Source organism: Chenopodium album, chromosome 21, assembly GCF_948465745.1.
Source record: "Chenopodium album chromosome 21, dcCheAlbu1.1, whole genome shotgun sequence".
Taxonomy (NCBI): domain Eukaryota; kingdom Viridiplantae; phylum Streptophyta; class Magnoliopsida; order Caryophyllales; family Amaranthaceae; genus Chenopodium; species Chenopodium album.
In genome coordinates, this window is record NC_137854.1 from 23,256,680 (window position 1) to 23,280,860 (window position 24,181).

General features: G+C 40.0%; 1 non-coding gene across 1 annotated transcript; it reads left to right on the forward strand.

Annotated features, from left to right (window-relative positions):
- The first annotated feature begins 1,304 nt into the window (after positions 1-1,304).
- Positions 1,305-1,410, forward strand: LOC145603204 (small nucleolar RNA R71). The gene has a single exon (XR_014104735.1). It is a non-coding gene; the product is annotated as a small nucleolar RNA R71 (small nucleolar RNA).
- Positions 1,411-24,181: the final 22,771 nt, after the last annotated feature.

Sequence of the window (24,181 nt, forward strand, 5' to 3'; positions counted from 1 at the left end):
ATCTCCCTACCTCACTCATCTTTTCAACAACACTTTCTTCTTTTTCCTCAACCTCACAATAAATTTCCTTAGACTCAACCCTCTCCACTTCATTCTCCATAGCCCCACTCTCATCTTTTCCCTCCTTTGAACAAGAAACTCCCTCACTAAAGTCATTTCCTCCACTAGTGGCAATAGAGTACACGGGTTTCTTTGGTTCAACACCTTGGGAAGGCAAAGATGAAGGACTAGCATAATCCTTAATAGTGCTTGCTAATTGGGTTATTTGAGTCTCAAGCATCTTATTGTGAGTCATCATCTCATTAGATTTCTTATCACTAACCGCCATATAGGTGTTAATAATCTTGGTTTGATTATCAATCAATTCCTCCAAAGTAGTCCTAGGAGAAGAAGGTTGTGAATAGGAATGTTCACCTTGAGTCTTTGGAACAAATCCGGGTGGGGGACCTCTTTGAGAATTGTTTTGAAAATTTCCCCTTCCTTGATTGTTCCAATTACCCCTATTTTGATTTTGACCATAACCTTGATTATGGTTACCACCACCTTGATCATGGTTACCATTACCTTGGTTATGATTTCCATAACCTTGGTTTTGATTACCATAGCCTTGGTTTTGATTACCATAATTTTGGCTTTGATTTTGGCAACTATAACCTTGGTTATGGTTACCACGAGAACCTTGATTCCCTTGGTTCCTATAACCACCACCATGATTATAGTTGTCAAAATTGTCTTGGTTTTGGTAATTCCTATTCCATCAGCCTCTTTGATTATCAAACCTTTGGACATTGTTGTTTGACACAAAATTCACATGTTCACATTCATTGTTGTCAAACTCATCAACACATTCATTGTTGCGATTGCTAGAATCATGGTCATATGATCCACATACATCACAAAACAAACATCCCATAGGCATATTATGTGAAGTAGAAGGAGTTTGAGAGTTAGAAGAAGTACCTCTCCCCTTAATTTGGGAGGAAAGATTTGAAGCTTGAGAAGAGGAAGAAACGCTCTCCAACTTGGCCTTGATTGCCGTCATCTCCTTTCCCAAGTTTGTCATTTGAGAGGAAAAATTGTTGATGGCATTGAGATGGTCCACCGAATACAACGAAGATTGCTTGCTTGTAGAATCTCTTTCCCCATCTTGCCAATCTCTATAGTAAGTCACCACATCCTCTATTATATCCACAACTTCTTCTTCGATTTTGTTCATGATTGGACCACCAGCCCCTCCATCAAGACATGCTTTGCCTTGAGGACTCAAACCACCATAGAAGATTTGGATCAATTGATATGTTGGAATTCCGTAGTGAGGACATTCTCTTTGGTACTCCTTGAATCTTTCCCATGCTTCATAAAGACTCTCATTTGGCTTTTGCTTGAAACCTTATATTAAACCCCTTGCCTTCGCCGTTTTCTTTTGAGGATAGAAACGGGACAAGAAAGCTTTAGTGACATCATCCCACGTTCTCAATGAATTGGGCTTCACCTCTTTGTCTAGCCATTCCAAAGACCTTCCTATGAGGGAGAAAGGGAACAACTTAAGGCGGATAAACTCTTGAGACACTCCATTAACCTTGATTGTGTTGCAATATTTTTCAAACTCCTTAAGATGGTTCAATGGGCTCTCGTTCTTTACCCCACTATATTGTCTCCTCTCAATTAGGGTGATCATTGCCGGCCTAATTTCAAAATAGTTTGCTGGTGTTGTAGGTGGAGCTATGCCGCTCTCGAACCTATATGCACCGGGCACTCCCAATTCTTTCAAGGAAACTCTTGGTTGTTCTCCCATGACTTGCTCTTGTTCAATCTCTTCTTCGCTTGAGGAACTATAATCCAATGTCTTGTTTGCTACTCTCCTCCTAGAAAGAGTTCTATCAATCTCCGGATCAAAGGGAACAATTGAACGATCTCGGGACCTATGCATACAAAACTCAAAGAAAATATAAGTAGCACGGCTACAAGTGTAGCCTAAAGTGTAAAATCTTTTTGTATTTTGCAAATGAAGTGAAATAGACTCAACAACAACATGCACTCAAAGCACCATTCCCCAGCAACGGCGCCATTTTGATGGGATGAAGAACGGTAGGTCGTTGGGCTACTACCCCACCCAATCAAACAAAATTTGTAACTCAACAAACCCCTATTAAGTGTAGTGGTAAGTCAAGGTCGAACCCAAAGGAATGGAGGTCGAGTGTATATTGCCTAGGTCAAGCTATTTCGAAGTCAAGTAAAGGGGTTTATGAAGGAAACTAGAGCTAGAGCTAAATGATGCAAGAACTTGTATGAAATCAATCTAAAAGACACTAGGGCAATGGATCCACATGTAATTGTAATGGAAAATGATAATTTGGGAGGTCAAACCGACTAAGTCAAGTGATATGAAGGAAGATCAATCATGTATCCAAAAGAGCATACCAAGATGGTTCACCTAGAGGTCTAACTAGCGTCAACTACGCTAAACACTACCTAGGGAACGTCACAAGGCGCCTCAATCGTGAAATTGCAAGTGACTAATCAATGGTCCGTATCATAGCAAGCTCACAATGTAATCTAGTGCAATAATCAAAGATGGCCAAACTTCAATCAATCACACACATGCACATGAATTATCAACCAAATTTAATCATATCATCAACTCCATCAATTATCCCCAAATTACTCTAATCCATCACTCAAACATGCTTCACCATTTCCCTAGCTAGAAAACTACTCACTAGCCATGGAAATCAAGATCAAAACTACACTAATCATCAATTTCATCATCAACATAATTGAAATCAAAGATCAAATCAACAATCAATCAAAAATCAATAAAACTTCAATCAATTATCACACAAACTTCAATCAATCAACAATAACATGGAAAACAAATGAAATCAACTAAAATCAAACTTTTATTGAAATCAAGAAAAAGATCCTTACAAAACTTTGATCTAAAGATCAATTATAATGAAGAATTCTTGAACAATCTCAAAAAACCATGAGTTTCTCTCTCTTCAATCCTTGAGTTTCTCTCTCTAAAATTCTATCAAAAACTAACTATATTAAATCCAATATCCCACTTTTTTTCTAAAAATAGAAGGAAATAACTATATATACAAAGAGGAGGTCGGTATTGACGCCCAAAAATAGACCCACGTCGGTGCGGGCGCTTGGAGGAGAGAGAGTGGCGCGCACGGGAACACACCCAGATTGGTGCGCCCGCACGCACCAGGTGTGCGGCCGCACCCGACCAATGTGCGGCCGCACACTCCCTGGGTGCGCCCGCACCTAGCTGGGTCTTTCCCCCTACTTCTCTTCGTCCTAGCTCAAGCGGTGCACACATCCTAGATGATGATGATGGAGGACAAGGTAGGCAGAAACTTTCTTGAATTTCTTGAAGAGTATAAGCCATGAGAAAGGCATATACAAGGCCTTGAAGCATGCCCCTTGGATCCACCTTTGACTTGAAACTTCTTGCACAAGCTTTAGGCATGAAAACAATGAAAGCTCAGAGAGAGGAAGCTCAGGAATTCTTGGACAATCAATCACCACCTACAAACAAATGATAAAAAGCAAGTAAAAGAGGAAAATAACAAGTAAACTAGAAAATGCATAAAATAGAGAAACTAACTACAAAAAGCGTAAAATGAATAAAACAAGAATAAAACTAAGGAAAACTAAAGAAAAGAGAGATAAAATGAAATAGAATTCATCCAAAAAGGGACCAAATGAGTGCCATTAATGTCACTCATCAATGCACCATCAAACACTTCGATTCTTTTTTCCGTCTTTCTTTTTTGGGAGAAGGTCGGTACCCTCCACAAAAATGACGGAAATTTTTTTTTTTTTTGCATTTTCGAGTCGCACATCACACACGAGTCATGTACATTGAGTCATGTCGTGTCAATTCACCTTGGGTCAACCTCAAGTCAGTCAGTCACATTGAGTCAACCTCAAGTCAATCATTCACCTTAGGTCAACCCTAAGAAACACATCAAGCCTTAGGTCAACCCTAAGAAAAACACCAGCAAAGTCTTTTGGCAATTCTTTTGATTTTTACAAGATACAACCATTCAGCAAAGCTCCTATTCGCAGCCAACCGAACGATCGCAACAAGCATTCAAGTATCAAAGCTCTTTTGTTCAGAGACGCGTGGACATATCATCAAGCTCTTTTGCTCAGAGACGCGTGGGCATTCTATCAAGCTCTATTGTTCAGAGACGCGTGGACATCTCATCATCAAAGCTCTTTTGTTCAGAGATGCGTGGACATATCATTCAAAAAGCTCCATTGTTCAGAGACGAGTGAACGATCATCAAAGCTCCATTGTTTAGAGACGAGTGAACAATCCTCAAAAAAAGACTCCATTGTTCAGAGACGAGTGAACGATCCTCAAAAAAGGCTCCATTGTTCAGAGACGAGTGAACAATCCTCAAAAAAGACTCCATTGTTCAGAGACGAGTGAACATCAACAACAGCAAGATGGCGTTCCCTAGCTTGTGGAAAGTTGTCACAATAACAATGTGCAACAAATTGGTTACCTCTAGAGACGTGTGCTCGACGGTGCAAGATACGCGTTTCTTAACTCTTTTATCTGTTTAACTAACATTGTTTGCAGGTATCCGCGTTACAAGAATGATTTAGAATCGCAGAACGTTCTAAATTGTTCTCCGTCCCTATCGCTACTTTGACTTTTGTTTTCGAAACATAAGTTTCTCCAAACTCAGTCAAAGTGGGGGCTTTTGTAGACACTCATTTGTGTCTCCCCATAACCAAACCCAGTGATGAATACCTGTCACGTCAAACCATAATCGAATGAGGTGAAAGTGTGCAAAGTCAAGTGTTGCGGTTAGTTTTTATTAGAATCCTTCTTTCTGTTTTCGAAAACCTACTCTATTTTATGAAAACGTCCAATCAAGTTTAGTTTGGTCCATGATAAGGGTCCAATAATAGTGTAGTTGGATCGGGCTTGAAAATACCTTTCCAACGATATATTATAAGCCCAATTCCGATGAATAATGAGGAAGTTATGGCCAAAATACTAAACTGGGCCCAAACCGGATTTTACCTACGACCCAATGCTCATGAGGAGGGTCCAAAGGTTTAATCCTATTCCTAAACTAATTAGGATTGACTAGAATCTTCTATAAGTTTCTAAAATATCTTAATTATCCTTTTTTGAAAAGATAAGATCACGGAATTTGATTTGAATATAAACTTTCCATTTTTAAAACTTTCCTAATTCTATTCGGATTTAAAGATGTTCAAAGATAGTAAGATGTTATTTTTGTGCCTCATAATTTTTATCAAAATTTTATATGGTTGGATAGATCTTGAATTTATCTTTCCAATGATATATTATAAAATAAAATCCAAGCTATAACAAAAAAGATATGATAGGAATACAAAACTCTATCCAAAACTGACACCCTTTCACTATTTCCGCGATATCTTTTTATCTACAAAAGATTTTAATCTAATTCTAATTGAATTATAAAGTATACTTCCAGAGATTTCCAACGACATATTATATGACTTATTTGGACTTCAAGATCAAAAGATATGATAAAAACAAAATCCGCAAAAAACTGTCTTGTCGCGAAACGGCAAGCCTGTCGTGGATAAATTTCTGGCGACAGAGTGGAGTTTTATTCCTTTTCAAATTCTATGATTTTCCGGACTATTTTCTTATAAATAGGGTCCTCGACCTCTGTTTTTATTCATCAACTCTCATCAATTCTCTCAATCAACTCCGATCCTCAATTCTCTCTATTCTCTCTCTAAGCAATATAGCTTAATTCTTAATCTCTCTCTCTCTTTCTAAACTACCTTTTTACAAAACACAATATTCCACATTCACAGTATTATGAAGTTTGGAACCATATATGACCCTTATATGTTTCCATAATTGTCCATGGTAGGCTTGAGGTAACGATATAGGTGCAAGTTTGGAACGGGTAAATTGACTGTTTAAAGGTATATTGGATGGTTTACCCACTCAATTCGACCCCCGGACCCGGAGGGTATTAAGACCCATGGTAAACATCTCGAAAAAATGTTAAAAAATTCCAAAACTGATGCTTTTTGAGGAATTTCGAGGTTACGGGGCCTGGTGGCGAAAAGTCTTGAGGCCCTAGGGGATACATCTTAGGGTCATATAATGACGTTTGGAACCATATATGATCCTTATATGTTGCCATAAATGTCTGTCGTAGGCTTGAGGTCACGATATCGGTGCAAGTTTGGAACGGGTAAATCGACTTTTTAAAGGCATATAGGATGGTTCCACCCACTCAATTGGACTCCCGGAGGGTATTAGGAACCATGTTAAACATCTCGGCAATTTTTATTTCCTGGCAAAAATGTCAAAAAATTCCAAAATTAAAGGCTATAATCCACGTTTGTTGTGGAATTTTGAGGTTACGGGGCCCTGTGGCGAAAAGTCTTGAGACCCTAAGGGATACATCTTAGGGTCATATAATGACGTTTCGAACCATATATGACAATTATATGTTGCCATAAATGTCCGTGATACGCTTGAGGTCACGATATCGGTACAACTTTAGAACGGGTAAATTGACTGTTTAAAGGCATATTGGTTGGTTCCACCCACTCAATTGGACACCCAGAGAGTATAATAAACCATGGTAAACATCTCGGCAAATTTTATTTTCGGGCGAAAAAAGGTCAAAAAATTCCAAAATTGAAGGCTTATAATCAACTTTTTTTGAGGAATTTTGCGGTTACGGAGCCTAGTGGCGAAAAGTCTTGAGACCTTAGGGGATACATCTTAGGGTCATATAATGACGTTTGGAACCTTATACGACCCTTATATGTTGCCGTAAATGTCCGTGGTATCCTTGAGGTCACGATGTCGGTGCAAGTTTGGAACGGGTAAATTGACTGTATAAAGGCATATTGGATGTTTCCACCCACTCAATCGGACTCCTGGAGGGTATTAGGAACCATGGTAAATATCTCGGCAATTTTTATATTTGGGCGAAAAAAGGTCAAAAAATTCCAAAATTGAAAGCTATAATCCACGCTTTTGAGGAATTTTGAGGTTACGGGGCCCGGTGGTGAAAAGTCTTGAGACCCTAGGGGATACATCTTAGGGTCATATAATGATTTTTGGAACCATATATGACCCTTATATGTTGCCATAAATGTCCGTGGTAGCCTTGAGGTCACGATATCGGTGCAAGTTTGGAACGGGTAAATTGACTGTTTAAAGGCATATTGGATCCTTCCACCCACACAACTGGACTCCCGGAGGGTATAAGGAACCATGGTAAACATCTCGTCAATTTTTATTTCCGGGCGAATATAGGTCTAAAAATTATAAAATTGAAGGCTATTAATAATCCACGCTTTTTTAGGAATTTTGAGGTTACGGGGCCCGGTGGCGAATAGTCTTGAGACCCTAGGGGGTACATCTTAGGGTCATAAAATGAGGTTTGGAACCATATATGACCCTTATATGTTGCCATAAATGTCCGTGGTAGGCTTGAGGTCACGATATCGGTGCAAGTTTGGAACGGGTAAATTGACTGTTTAAAAGCATATTGGATGGTTCCACCAACTCAATTGGACTCCCGGAGGATATTAAGAACCATGGTAAACATCTCGGAAATTTTTATTTCCGGACGAAAAAAGGTCAAAAAATTCCAAAATTGAAGGCTATAATCCACGCTATTTGAGAAATTTTGAGGTTACGGGGCCCGGTGGCGAAAAGTCTTGACACCCTAAGGGATACATCTTAGGGTCATATAATGAAGTTTAGAACCATATATGACCCTTATATGTTTCCATAATTGTCCATGGTAGGCTTGAGGTAACGATATAGGTGCAAGTTTGGAACGGGTAAATTGACTGTTTAAAGGTATATTGGATGGTTTACCCACTCAATTGGACCCCCAGACCCGGAGGGTATTAAGAACCATGGTAAACATCTCGGAAATTTTTATTTCCAGGCGAAAAAATGTTAAAAAATTCCAAAATTGATGCTTTTTGAGGAATTTCGAGGTTACGGGGCCTGGTGGCGAAAAGTCTTGAGGCCCTAGGGGATACATCTTAGGGTCATATAATGACGTTTGTAACCATATATGATCCTTATATGTTGCCATAAATGTCTGTCGTAGGCTTGAGGTCACGATATCGGTGCAAGTTTGGAACGGGTAAATCGACTTTTTAAAGGCATATAGGATTGTTCCACCCACTCAATTGGACTCCCGGAGGGTATTAGGAACCATGTTAAACATCTCGGCAATTTTTATTTCCTGGCAAAAATGTCAAAAAATTCCAAAATTAAAGGCTATAATCCACGTTTGTTGTGGAATTTTGAGGTTACGGGGCCCTGTGGCGAAAAGTCTTGAGACCCTAAGGGATACATCTTAGGGTCATATAATGACGTTTCGAACCATATATGACAATTATATGTTGTCATAAATGTCCGTGGTACGCTTGAGGTCACGATATCGGTACAACTTTAGAACGGGTAAATTGACTGTTTAAAGGCATATTGGTTGGTTCCACCCACTCAATTGGACACCCAGAGAGTATTATAAACCATGGTAAACATCTCGGCAAATTTTATATTCGGGCGAAAAAAGGTCAAAAAATTCCAAAATTGAAGGCTTATAATCAACTTTTTTTGAGGAATTTTGCGGTTACGGAGCCCAGTGGCGAAAAGTCTTGAGACCCTAGGGGATACATCTTAGGGTCATATAATGACGTTTGGAACCTTATACGACCCTTATATGTTGCCGTAAATGTCCGTTGTAGCCTTGAGGTCACGATGTCGGTGCAAGTTTGGAACGGGTAAATTGACTGTATAAAGGCATATTGGATGTTTCCACCCACTCAATCGGACTCCTGGAGGGTATTAGGAACCATGGTAAATATCTCGGCAATTTTTATATTTGGGCGAAAAAGGTAAAAAAATTCCAAAATTGAAAGCTATAATCCACGCTTTTGAGGAATTTTGAGGTTACGGGGCCTGGTGGTGAAAAGTCTTAAGACCTTAGGGGATACATCTTAGGGTCATATAATGATTTTTGGAACCATATATGACCCTTATATGTTGCCATAAATGTCCGTGGTAGCCTTGAGGTCACGATATCGGTGCAAGTTTGGAACGGGTAAATTAACTGTTTAAAGGCATATTGGATCCTTCCACCCACACAACTGGACTCCCGGAGGGTATAAGGAACCATGGTAAACATCTCGTCAATTTTTATTTCCGGGCGAAAATAGGTCTAAAAATTGTAAAATTGAAGGCTATTAATAATCCACGCTTTTTTAGGAATTTTGAGGTTACAGGGCCCGGTGGCGAATAGTCTTGAGACCCTAGGGGATACATCTTAGGGTCATAAAATGAGGTTTGGAACCATATATGACCCTTATATGTTGCCATAAATGTCCGAGGTAGGCTTGAGGTCACGATATCGATGCAAGTTTGGAACGGGTAAATTGACTGTTTAAAAGCATATTGGATGGTTCCACCAACTCAATTGGACTCCCGGAGGATATTAAGAACCATGGTAAACATCTCGGAAATTTTTATTTCCGGACGAAAAAAGGTCAAAAAATTACAAAATTGAAGGCTATAATCCACGCTTTTTAAGGAATTTTGAGGTTACGGGGCCCGGTGGCAAAAAGTCTTGAGACCCTAGGGGATAAATCTTAGGTTCGTACAATGACGTTTGGAACCATATATGACCCTTATATGTTGCCATATATCTCCATGGTAGGCTTGAGGTCACGATATCGGTGCAAGTTTGGAACGGGTAAATTGGCTGTTTAAAGGCATATTGGATGGTTCTACCCACTCAATTGGACTCCCGGAGGGTATTAGGAACCGTGGTAAACATCTCAGCAATTTTTATTTCCGAGAGAAAATAGGTAAAAAAATTCCAAAATTAATGGTTATAATCCACGCTTTTTGAGGAATTTTGAGGTTACGGGGACTTGTGGCAAAAAGTCTTGAGACCCTAGGGGATACATCTTAGGGTCATATAATGACGTTTGGAACCATATATGACCCTTATATGTTGCCATAAATGTCCGTGGTAGGCTAGAGGAAACGATATTGGTGCAAGTTTGGAACGGGTAAATTGACTGTTTAAAGGCATATTGGATGGTTCCACCCACTCAATTGGACTCCCGGAGGGTATTAAGAAACATGGTAAACTTCTCTGCCATTTTTATTTCCAAGCGAAAAAAGGTCAAAAAATTCCAAAATTGAAGGCTTTAATCCACGCATTTTGAGGAATTTTGAGGAAACGGGGCCCGGTGGCAAAAAGTCTTGAGACCCTAGTTGATACATCTTAGGGTCATATAATGACGTTTGGAACCATATATGACCCTTATATGTTGCCATAAATGTCCATGGTAGGCAAGAGGTCACGATATCGGTGCAAGTTAGGAACGGGTAAATTGACTGTTAGCATATTGGATGGTTCCACCCACTCAATTGGACTCACGGAGGGTATTAGGAACCATGGTAAACATCTCGGCAATTTTTATTTCCGTGCCAAAAAAAGGTCAAAAAAATCCAAAATTGAAGTCTATATCCACGCTTTTTGAGGAATTTTGAGATTACGGGGCCCGGTGGTGAAAAGTTTTGAGACCCTAGGTGATACATCTTAGGGTCATTGAATGACGTTTGGAACCATATATGACCCTTATATGTTGCCATAAATGTCCGTGGTAGGCTTGAGGTCACGATATCGGTGCAAGTTTGGAACGGGTAAATTGACTGTTTAAAGGCATATTGGATGGTTCCACCCTCTAAATTGGACTCCCAGAGAGTATTATAAACCATGGTAAACATCTCGGCAAATTTTATATTCGGGCGAAAAAAGGTCAAAAAATTCCAAAATTGAAGGCTTATAATCAACTTTTTTTGAGGAATTTTGCGGTTACGGAGCCCAGTGGCGAAAAGTCTTGAGACCCTAGGGGATACATCTTAGGGTCATATAATGACGTTTGGAACCTTATACGACCCTTATATGTTGCCGTAAATGTCCGTTGTAGCCTTGAGGTCACGATGTCGGTGCAAGTTTGGAACGGGTAAATTGACTGTATAAAGGCATATTGGATGTTTCCACCCACTCAATCGGACTCCTGGAGGGTATTAGGAACCATGGTAAATATCTCGGCAATTTTTATATTTGGGCGAAAAAGGTAAAAAAATTCCAAAATTGAAAGCTATAATCCACGCTTTTGAGGAATTTTGAGGTTACGGGGCCTGGTGGTGAAAAGTCTTAAGACCTTAGGGGATACATCTTAGGGTCATATAATGATTTTTGGAACCATATATGACCCTTATATGTTGCCATAAATGTCCGTGGTAGCCTTGAGGTCACGATATCGGTGCAAGTTTGGAACGGGTAAATTAACTGTTTAAAGGCATATTGGATCCTTCCACCCACACAACTGGACTCCCGGAGGGTATAAGGAACCATGGTAAACATCTCGTCAATTTTTATTTCCGGGCGAAAATAGGTCTAAAAATTGTAAAATTGAAGGCTATTAATAATCCACGCTTTTTTAGGAATTTTGAGGTTACAGGGCCCGGTGGCGAATAGTCTTGAGACCCTAGGGGATACATCTTAGGGTCATAAAATGAGGTTTGGAACCATATATGACCCTTATATGTTGCCATAAATGTCCGAGGTAGGCTTGAGGTCACGATATCGATGCAAGTTTGGAACGGGTAAATTGACTGTTTAAAAGCATATTGGATGGTTCCACCAACTCAATTGGACTCCCGGAGGATATTAAGAACCATGGTAAACATCTCGGAAATTTTTATTTCCGGACGAAAAAAGGTCAAAAAATTACAAAATTGAAGGCTATAATCCACGCTTTTTAAGGAATTTTGAGGTTACGGGGCCCGGTGGCAAAAAGTCTTGAGACCCTAGGGGATAAATCTTAGGTTCGTACAATGACGTTTGGAACCATATATGACCCTTATATGTTGCCATATATCTCCATGGTAGGCTTGAGGTCACGATATCGGTGCAAGTTTGGAACGGGTAAATTGGCTGTTTAAAGGCATATTGGATGGTTCCACCCACTCAATTGGACTCCCGGAGGGTATTAGGAACCGTGGTAAACATCTCAGCAATTTTTATTTCCAAGAGAAAATAGGTAAAAAATTTCCAAAATTAATGGTTATAATCCACGCTTTTTGAGGAATTTTGAGGTTACGGGGACTTGTGGCAAAAAGTCTTGAGACCCTAGGGGATACATCTTAGGGTCATATAATGACGTTTGGAACCATATATGACCCTTATATGTTGCCATAAATGTCCGTGGTAGGCTAGAGGAAACGATATTGGTGCAAGTTTGGAACGGGTAAATTGACTGTTTAAAGGCATATTGGATGGTTCCACCCACTCAATTGGACTCCCGGAGGGTATTAAGAAACATGGTAAACTTCTCTGCCATTTTTATTTCCAAGCGAAAAAAGGTCAAAAAATTCCAAAATTGAAGGCTTTAATCCACGCATTTTGAGGAATTTTGAGGAAACGGGGCCCGGTGGCAAAAAGTCTTGAGACCCTAGTTGATACATCTTAGGGTCATATAATGACGTTTGGAACCATATATGACCCTTATATGTTGCCATAAATGTCCATGGTAGGCAAGAGGTCACGATATCGGTGCAAGTTAGGAACGGGTAAATTGACTGTTAGCATATTGGATGGTTCCACCCACTCAATTGGACTCACGGAGGGTATTAGGAACCATGGTAAACATCTCGGCAATTTTTATTTCCGTGCCAAAAAAAGGTCAAAAAAATCCAAAATTGAAGTCTATATCCACGCTTTTTGAGGAATTTTGAGATTACGGGGCCCGGTGGTGAAAAGTTTTGAGACCCTAGGTGATACATCTTAGGGTCATTGAATGACGTTTGGAACCATATATGACCCTTATATGTTGCCATAAATGTCCGTGGTAGGCTTGAGGTCACGATATCGGTGCAAGTTTAGAACGGGTAAATTGACTGTTTAAAGGCATATTGGATGGTTCCACCCTCTAAATTGGACTCCCAGAGAGTATTATAAACCATGGTAAACATCTCGGCAAATTTTATATTCGGGCGAAAAAAGGTCAAAAAATTCCAAAATTGAAGGCTTATAATCAACTTTTTTTGAGGAATTTTGCGGTTACGGAGCCCAGTGGCGAAAAGTCTTGAGACCCTAGGGGATACATCTTAGGGTCATATAATGACGTTTGGAACCTTATACGACCCTTATATGTTGCCGTAAATGTCCGTTGTAGCCTTGAGGTCACGATGTCGGTGCAAGTTTGGAACGGGTAAATTGACTGTATAAAGGCATATTGGATGTTTCCACCCACTCAATCGGACTCCTGGAGGGTATTAGGAACCATGGTAAATATCTCGGCAATTTTTATATTTGGGCGAAAAAGGTAAAAAAATTCCAAAATTGAAAGCTATAATCCACGCTTTTGAGGAATTTTGAGGTTACGGGGCCTGGTGGTGAAAAGTCTTAAGACCTTAGGGGATACATCTTAGGGTCATATAATGATTTTTGGAACCATATATGACCCTTATATGTTGCCATAAATGTCCGTGGTAGCCTTGAGGTCACGATATCGGTGCAAGTTTGGAACGGGTAAATTAACTGTTTAAAGGCATATTGGATCCTTCCACCCACACAACTGGACTCCCGGAGGGTATAAGGAACCATGGTAAACATCTCGTCAATTTTTATTTCCGGGCGAAAATAGGTCTAAAAATTGTAAAATTGAAGGCTATTAATAATCCACGCTTTTTTAGGAATTTTGAGGTTACAGGGCCCGGTGGCGAATAGTCTTGAGACCCTAGGGGATACATCTTAGGGTCATAAAATGAGGTTTGGAACCATATATGACCCTTATATGTTGCCATAAATGTCCGAGGTAGGCTTGAGGTCACGATATCGATGCAAGTTTGGAACGGGTAAATTGACTGTTTAAAAGCATATTGGATGGTTCCACCAACTCAATTGGACTCCCGGAGGATATTAAGAACCATGGTAAACATCTCGGAAATTTTTATTTCCGGACGAAAAAAGGTCAAAAAATTACAAAATTGAAGGCTATAATCCACGCTTTTTAAGGAATTTTGAGGTTACGGGGCCCGGTGGCAAAAAGTCTTGAGACCCTAGGGGATAAATCTTAGGTTCGTACAATGACGTTTGGAACCATATATGACCCTTATATGTTGCCATATATCTCCATGGTAGGCTTGAGGTCACGATATCGGTGCAAGTTTGGAACGGGTAAATTGGCTGTTTAAAGGCATATTGGATGGTTCCACCCACTCAATTGGACTCCCGGAGGGTATTAGGAACCGTGGTAAACATCTCAGCAATTTTTATTTCCGAGAGAAAATAGGTAAAAAAATTCCAAAATTAATGGTTATAATCCACGCTTTTTGAGGAATTTTGAGGTTACGGGGACTTGTGGCAAAAAGTCTTGAGACCCTAGGGGATACATCTTAGGGTCATATAATGACGTTTGGAACCATATATGACCCTTATATGTTGCCATAAATGTCCGTGGTAGGCTAGAGGAAACGATATTGGTGCAAGTTTGGAACGGGTAAATTGACTGTTTAAAGGCATATTGGATGGTTCCACCCACTCAATTGGACTCCCGGAGGGTATTAAGAAACATGGTAAACTTCTCTGCCATTTTTATTTCCAAGCGAAAAAAGGTCAAAAAATTCCAAAATTGAAGGCTTTAATCCACGCATTTTGAGGAATTTTGAGGAAACGGGGCCCGGTGGCAAAAAGTCTTGAGACCCTAGTTGATACATCTTAGGGTCATATAATGACGTTTGGAACCATATATGACCCTTATATGTTGCCATAAATGTCCATGGTAGGCAAGAGGTCACGATATCGGTGCAAGTTAGGAACGGGTAAATTGACTGTTAGCATATTGGATGGTTCCACCCACTCAATTGGACTCACGGAGGGTATTAGGAACCATGGTAAACATCTCGGCAATTTTTATTTCCGTGCCAAAAAAAGGTCAAAAAAATCCAAAATTGAAGTCTATATCCACGCTTTTTGAGGAATTTTGAGATTACGGGGCCCGGTGGTGAAAAGTTTTGAGACCCTAGGTGATACATCTTAGGGTCATCGAATGACGTTTGGAACCATATATGACCCTTATATGTTGCCATAAATGTCCGTGGTAGGCTTGAGGTCACGATATCGGTGCAAGTTTGGAACGGGTAAATTGACTGTTTAAAGGCATATTGGATGGTTCCACCCTCTAAATTGGACTCCCGGAGGGTATATGGAACCATGGTAAACATCTTGGCAATTTTTATTTCCGGGCGAAAAAAGGTCAAAAAATTCTAAAATTGAAGTCTATATCCACGCTTTTTGAGGAATTTTGTGGTTACGGGGCCCGGTGGCGAAAAATTTTGAGACCCTAGGTGATACATCTTAGGGTCATCTAATGACGTTTGGAACCATATATGTCCCTTATATGTTGCCATAAATGTCCGTGGTAGGCTTGAGGTCACGATATCGGTGCAAGTTTGGAACGGGTAAATTGACTGTTTCAAGGCATATTGGATGGTTCCACCCTCTAAATTGGACTCCCGGAGGGTATATGGAACCATGGTAAACATCTTGGCAATTTTTATTTCCGGGCGAAAAAAGGTCAAAAAATTCCAAAATTGAAGTCTATATCCACGCTTTTTGAGGAATTTTGTGGTTACGGGGCCCGGTGGCGAAAAATTTTGAGACCCTAGGTGATACATCTTAGGGTCATCTAATGACGTTTGGAACCATATATGTCCCTTATATGTTGCCATAAATGTCCGTGGTAGGCTTGAGGTCACGATATCGGTGCAAGTTTGGAACGGGTAAATTGACTGTTTCAAGGCATATTGGATGGTTCCACCCCCTCAATTGGACTCCCGGAGGATATAAGGAACCATGGTAAACATCTCGGCAATTTTTATTTCCAGGCGAAAAAAGGTCAAAAAATTCCAAAATTGAAGGGTATAATCCACGCTTTATGAGGAATTTTGAGGTTACGGGGCCCGGTGGCGAAAAGCCTTGAGACCCTAGAAGATACGTCTTAGTGTCATATAATGACGTTTGGACCCATACATGACCCTTATATGTTGCCATTATTGTCCGTGGTAGGCTTGAGGTCACGATATCTATGCAAGTTTGGAACGGGTAAATTGACTGTTTAAAGGCATATTGGATGGTTCCACCCACTCAATTGGACTCCCGGAGGGTATAATGAACCATGGTAAACATCTCGTCAATTTTTATTTCCGGGCAAAAAAAGGTCAAAAAATTCCAAAATTGAACGCTATAATCCACGCTTTTTTAGGAATTTTGAGGTTACGGGACCCGGTGGCGAAAAGTCTTGAGACCCTTAGGGATACATCTTAGGGTCATATAATGACGTTTGGAACCATATATGACCCTTATACATTGCCATAAATGTCCATGATAAGCTTTAGGTCACGATATCGGTGTAAGTTTTGAACGGGTCAATTGACTCTTTAAAGGCATATTGGATGGTTCCACCCTCTCAATTGGACTCCCGGAGGGTATTAAGAACCATGGTAAACTTCTCTGCCATTTTTATTTTCGTGAGAAAAAAGGTCAAAAAATTCCAAAATTGAAGGCTATAATCCACGCATTTTGAGGAATTTTGAGGATACGGGGCCCGGTGGCGAAAAGTCTTGAGACCCTAGTTGATACATCTTAGGGTCATATAATGACGTTTGGAACCATATATGACCCTTATATGTTGCCATAAATGTCCATGGTAGGTAAGAGGTCACGATATCGGTGCAAGTTAGGAACGGGTAAATTGACTGTTAGCATATTGGATGGTTCCAACCACTCAATTGGAGTCACGGAGGGTATTAGGAACCATGTTAAACATCTCGGCAATTTTTATTTCCGTGCCAAAAAAGGTCAAAAAGTTCCAAAATTGAAGGCTATAATCCACGCTTTTTGTGGAATTTTGAGGTTACGGTGCCCGGTGGCAAAAAGTCTTGAGACCCTAGGGGATACATCTTAGGGTCATATAATAACGTTTGGAACCATATATGACCCTTATATACTGCCATAAATGTCCGTGGTAGGCTTGAGGTCACGATATCAGTGCATGTTTGGAACCGGTAAATTGACTGTTTAAAGGCATATTGGATGGTACCACCCACTCAATTGGAATCCCGGAGGGTATTAGGAACCATGGTAAACATCTCGACAATTTTTATTTCCGGGCGAAAAAGGTCAAAAAATTCCAAAATTGTAGGCTATAATCCACGATTTTTGAGGAATTTCGAGGTTACGGGGCCCGGTGGCGAAAAGTCTTGAGACCCTAAGGGATATTTCTTAGGGTCATATATTGGCTTTTGGAACCATATATGACCCTTATATGTTGCCATAAATGTCCGTGGTAGGTTTGAGGATACGATATCGGCGCAAGTTTGGAACGGGTAAATTGACTGTTTAAAGGCATATTGGATGGTTCCACCCATTCAATTGGACTCCCGGAGGGTATAATGAACCATGGTAAACATGTCGGCAATTTTTATTTCCGGGCGAAAAAAGGTTAAAAAATTCTAAAATTGAACGCTGTAAGCTGCGCTTTTTTAGGAATTTTGAGGTTACGGGACCCGGTGGCGAAAAGTCTTGAGACCCTAAGGGATACATATTAGGGTCATATAATGATGTTTGGAACCATATATGACCCTTATACGTTGCCATAAATGTCCATGATAGGCTTGAGGTCACGATATCGGTGTAAGTTTGGAAAGGGTAAATTGACTCTTTAAAGGCATATTGGATGGTTCCACCCGCTGAATTGGACTCCCGGAGGGTATAAGGAACCGTGGTTAACATCTCGGCAATTTTTATTTTCGAGCGCAAAAAGGTCAAAATATTCCAAAATTGAAGGCTATCCACGCTTTTTGAGGAATTTTGAGGTTACGGGGCCCGGTGGCGAAAAGTCTTGAGACCATAGAGAATACATCTTAGAGTCATATAATTACATTTGGAACCATGTATGACCCTTATATGATGCATAAATGTCCGTGGTAGGCTTGAGGTCACGATATCGGTGCAAGTTTGGAACGGGTAAATTGACTGTTTAAAGGTATATTGGATGGTTCCACCCACTCAACTGGACTCCCTGAGGGTATTAGGAACCATGGTAAACTTCTCGGCAATTTTTATTTTCGAGCGAAAAAAGGTCAAAAAATTCCAAAATTGAAGGCTATAATCCACGCATTTTGAGGAATTTTTAGGATACGGGGCCCTGTGGCGAAAAGTCTTGAGACCCTAGTTGATACATCTTAAGGTCATATATTGACGTTTGGAACCATATATGACCCTTATATGTTGCCATAAATGTCCGTGGTAGGCTTGAGGTCACGATATCGGTGCAAGTTTGGAACGGGTAAATTGACTGTTTATAGGCATATTGGATGGTTCCACCCACTCAATTGGACTGCCAGAGGGTATTATAAACCATGGTAAACATCTCGGCAATTTTCATTTCAGGGCGAAAAAAGGTAAAAAAATTCCAAAATTGAAGACTATAATCCACGCTTTTTGAGGAATTTTGAGGTTACGGGGCCCGGTGGCGAAAAGTCTTGAGACCCTAGGGGATACATCTTAGGGTCATATATTGACGTTTGGAACCATATATGACCCTTATATGTTGCCAGAAATGTCCGTGGTGGGCTTGAGTTCATGATATTGGTGCAAGTTTGGAACGGGTAAATTGACTATTTAAAGGCATATTGGATGGTTCCACCCACTCAATTGGACTCCCGTAGGGTATTAGGAACCATAGTAAATATCTCGGCAATTTTTATTTCCGGGCGAATAAAGGTCAAAAAATTCCAAAATTGAAGGCTATAATCCACGCTGTTTGAGAAATTTTGAGGTTACGAGGCCCGGTGGCGAAAAGTCTTGAGACCCTAGGGGATACATCTTAGGGTCATATAATGACGTTTGGAACCATATATGACCCTTATATGCTGCCATAAATGTCCGTGGTGGGCTTGAGTTCACGATATCGGTGCAAGTTTGGAACGGGTAAATTGACTGTTTAAAGGCATATTGGATGGTTCCACCTACTCTATTGGACTCCCGTAGGGTATTAGGAACCATGGTAAACATGTCGGAAATTTTTATCTCCGAGCGAATAAAGGTCTAAAAATTCCAAAATTGAAGGCTATAATCCACGCTTTTTGAGGGATTTTGAGGTTACGGGGCCCGGTGGCAAAAAGTCTTGAGACCCTAGGGGATATATCTTAGGGTCATATAATGATGTTTAGAACCATATATGACCCTTATATGTTTCCATAACTGTCCGTGGTAGGCTTGAGGTCACGATATCAATGTAAGTTTGGAATCGGTAAATTGACTGTTTAAAGGCATATTGGATGGTTCTACCCACTCAATTCACTAGTAGAATAAACTAAATGGGAAGGCCCAAATGGCAAAAGGTTATTGAATCCCGTTTCCAATAACACCAAAAAAAAAAGAAAAACTGAAAAAGCAATTGACAAGCGGTTTTGGGGTGAACCGCTTTCCAAAATGTAAATGGCAAGCGGTTTTAACGTTGAACCGCTTGCCATTTAAATTTTGGTAAGCGGTTCACCCAAATACCGCTTGCCATTCCTTAAAAAATAAAACCCTACCTTCACATTCTCACGCCTCCCTCTATTTCTCACTCTCTCTCCTCTCATATTAGAATTTGTCACTCCTCTCCATTTCTCATCTCTTTCCTCTCCATTTCTCACTTTTTAACTCTCTCACGCCTCCCTTCCTCTCACTCTCCTCTATCCATTTCTCAAGCCTCCCCTCATTTTCGAACACAATTCCGAACTAAAAATCGAGCTTTTTCAAGTTGCTTGGTGATGGTGGTGGTAGGAGTACATGCGAGCTGAATTCGAACCCTAATTTCAAGTAAAAATCAGGGTTATACCCAAATTAATGGTTTTAAGGTCAAGTTCGACCATAAAAACTCTATATCTAGGGTTTTTATGGTTGAATTTGGCCTTATATAACCAATTTTGAGGCTAACTATGGTGGATTGTGTTGGAATTCTAGGTATATTATTGTTTTAATTTGTTTTCGAATTTTTTTATGGTTGGTGGTGGTGGTTGTAGTCGTGAGTTTTGTGGTGGTTGCGGGTTTTGTGGTGGTTGTGGGTTTTGTGGGTTTTAAAAATCGGGGTTGTAGTCGTGGGTTTTGTGGTGGTTGTATTGGCGGGTTTTAATTTCCAGATCTAAGGATTTTCGTGGGATTGGTTGTTGTGTTGGTGGTTCTGGTTTTCGTGGGGTGGTTGTGGTAGTCGTGGACGTGATTTTCGCGGGATTGTTGGTGGCCGTAGTTGTGGGTATGCCGAGTTGGTGGTGGTAGTGGTATTGGTGGGTTTTGTGGGTTTTAATTAATTTAAAATTTCACGATCTTTTTGCATGTATAAATTATTTGAGCTATTTTTTTTAGTTGTTCCAGGTGGCGTCAGTTGCGGTGGTGGGTTAATGGCGTCGATTGTGGTGGCGGTGGTGGGCTAGTGGCGTTGATTGTGGTGGTGGCGATGGCAGTGCGTGTGGTTGATTGTGGTGGTGATGAGTGACATTTATGTCACTCTTCGGGAGTATTTTAGAGTCCTTTTTACGCTTTCTTTCTCGTGTTTTTCCCTTTTATTCTCTTGTTTTCTTGCTGATAAGGTTTGTAGTCCATTTTTGTGTTTTCTTGCATTTTAGGGGTATTTTCGTCTTTTTCACTTTACTCGCTTTTCCCTCTTCTATTGTAGGTGTTGTTCGAGGCTCAAAATCTTGTTTGAAAAGATCTCCAAGTGTTTTGGATGCTCGAGAAATGGCTTCGTGTCGTTTGGTTGGCTAGAGTTGAAGGCAAGGAGCAAACTTCCACTCATGGCTAGCGCTCTCATGCATCACCATCATCACCTGCCATGGTCTTGAGAGCGCAAGAGTGAAGAATTTTGGGCTGCCATGTTCATCACCATCGTACGAGCATGATGCATGAGAGCGCACTCGAGAGCACTAGCAGCCTTGCCCCCTTGGCTCAAGGGAGTGCTTGCAACAGCACTAGAGGGGTGCGTGCGTGCAGACCCCTCTGTGCGCGCGCACGGGAGCTGCTGCGTGCACGCACCACCTCCTCCGTCCCTCTTTCTTTTATTTTGTTATTTAAACCCCTTTTCTTTCCCTTTTAAGGGAGAGAACATTTTAGCTATTATTCTGTTAATCTAATTAGTTTTTAGGAGAGCTTCTCTCTCTAGGTTTAGCTTAGGATTAGAGTAGTTCAGAGAGAGAAAGTGAGGGTTTCACCATTGTTGAGCTTGGATTTTGAAGAAGAAGATTGATCATCTTGTTTGTAGACTTTCATTTTCAATCAATGAGAATCTCTAATTCTCTTTCCTTTAGTTTATTTGCTTTATTTTGATTATTATTTTTTTATTGGTATTGCTTGTTGATCATGTTGATTCTTGATTATTTGTTGATTAATCTTGTTATTATCATGATTAGAGAGTAAATTCCCCATTAAGGGGATGGTTGTGGTGTAGTTGGATCTTGAGCATGTTCAAGGGTTTGGAATTGATTTATTGTGATTAAAGTCTTTATATGCTTGATATTCTTTAATCTTCTTGCAAGTGCACATTGTTGGTTGATTAAAGGTGAATCTTTGCTAACAAGGAACGGAAGTTGATTTAGTTAAGGTTCATTATTATCGATTGTTATTTGATAGTATCTCCTAGTATATGGTTCTAATGTGGAAGCATAGAGGCTATGTTAGGAGAAGCCGATTAACCCCGGAAGGCGGTTAGATTGGACCTTACCTCGATATTCGAGCATGTTTAGTTCATAATTAATTCAACTTCTATGCCTTTGTTTATGCTTGAGTGATTGCTATTCCTAGACCATTTCCCTTAATGTTTTATCTCCAGTTTTAGTTTGTTTAGACAATTAGTTTACATTCCTTTATCCCGGAGTAGCTTCGTTGTTGATAGCATTTGGTAGTGTTTATCTGTTCCCTGTGGTTCGACCCCTCTTCTTGCCATACACTCGTATTAGGTTAGTTGAGTGTTATAAATTGTATTTGATTTAGGTGTGGTTGTCCAACGACACAATTATTCCTTTGTCAAATTGGCGCCGTTGCCGGGGAACGGCTTCTTTTACCGTTGTGTTATCTTATTGAGACTAGTCCATTATATATAATTTTCATTCTTTTTGTTGGTCTTTATTTGTGCTGCTTTATTTGAAAAAATGGCTTGTATTTCGATTCCTCAATTTGATAATGAACCGTTTAGGGTGTTTTTTAATAGACTTGAGGATTTCCTAGATGGTGTTGAAGGTTTTACCAAGGGTGATTATTGTGAAATCATTAATTTGGGATTAAATGAGCATTTTAGAGGAGTAGTTGACAATATGTTAAGTGGTGGATTGCAAGCTATGTCTTCGGATGAAGCTTGGGATTTTTATTCATGGTTAGCTAGGGATAATTATGATTGGGAGAAGGCCAATCATGAAACTTATGTTCGGGATTCTCATGCTTTCAATTGATGCTAATTGTCATGATTTATCTAATATGAATTCCCGTGATGTGCTTGATGCTCCCCGTTGTGACCATGTAATGCATGATTTTAACTCCTTTCCCTCTATAGCTCAATGTAATGAGGTACATTCTAATGATGATGAAGTGCATGTTCTTTCCCATATTGCATCCGATTTTTGCATGAATTCTAAAGGTGTGTCCCATAGTTCCCTAGATGATTCCAATGAGCAAGCTATTGACTCGTCTATCCATGATGATTTGGACTCATTTGAGATTATGGCCCAAATATTTCTTGCATTTCAAACGAAAGCCCATAACCTTTTGAATGAGTTCATTGATAATGCTTCATTAGAAAGAGATGAGTTTGAGAGGAATTTGCCCCCATTCATTCTTGGATTTGAGATGGTAGGCCTTGAGAAACGTATGGGAGATGTTGTTCAAGATGATGAAGAGGAGGTTGGGGTTGAATCATTTGGAGTTTTTGAGATTGAGGGAGATGTAGATTGTGAGAGTTCTTCATTTGAGGATTCCATGATTGATTTCCATGACCTCATTAGTGATGTGAGACCTTGTGGTGAGGGAGTAGCTACCCCTTTTCCCCTTTCTCATACACCTTTCTCCCAAAGGTTTAACCATATCCCCTACTATCCTATGTTCCTCCCTTCTTTTCTCAAAGAACCGCTTAGGAATCCTCTTCCTATCCATGCTTTCGAAGCCCCCAACTCTTTTGTTGTTGATGAGGAAAAGAGTTATAATGCCAACCAAAAAGATTTTTTTGAGGAGAGTTTGCCTCCCTATCTTTCTTTTTCTTCTTATTTTCTTGATTTTTCTTTTGATTCTTTTACCTTTTCTTTTCCCCCTTCTCTCAAGCATAAAGTCTCCTTGTACTTTATGTTTGCTTGTCATATGAGCATCGCGTATGCTCTATTTCTTGATATGTTTGCCGGTGCATATGATAAGCTTTTGTGTTCTTTGTCGGGTTATTTACTAGATTGGTCATGCTTGGACGTTAAGCAAGCCTTTGCGGGAAGTAACCCATGTTTTATTGCTTTCATTTTCTTTTCTTTTTAGATTAGATTTTTTCTCATGGACGTGTTTGTGTTCCTTGCTAGGAACACAACTTGATACACTCTTGCGCATTGGTGATGATCAAGAATCAAGGAAATGTGCCTCAACTTACCTATCATGTGGAATTCAAACCTTATTTGTAGAGATTGTGGCTCCTATGAAGTTATTTCGGGTTTTTGTATGATTTTGTGTTTATCCCATATCCGGTAATATCCTTTTTTTCCCTCTCTCTCTTACTTATTGTGACTTGAAGATCATGTGTTGGTAATGTTGGATTAATTTTTCCTTGTTTTCCCCTCCTTGGTTTCATTGTTTATGATTTGAGAGCTTGGTTTCATTCAAGCTTGGGGGAGGGTATTCTATCATGTTTGGTGGGATGTTGATTCATATATGACATGCACTTGAGTATATGCATTCCCATGTTTTTCATGCTTTTGGAAAATCCAAAAAGATTTTTATTTTTTTGTTTACTTCAAGGCAAGTTTAGCAAAATTGTGTTTTGTTTGTTCTTAATTGGACATTATTTCTTT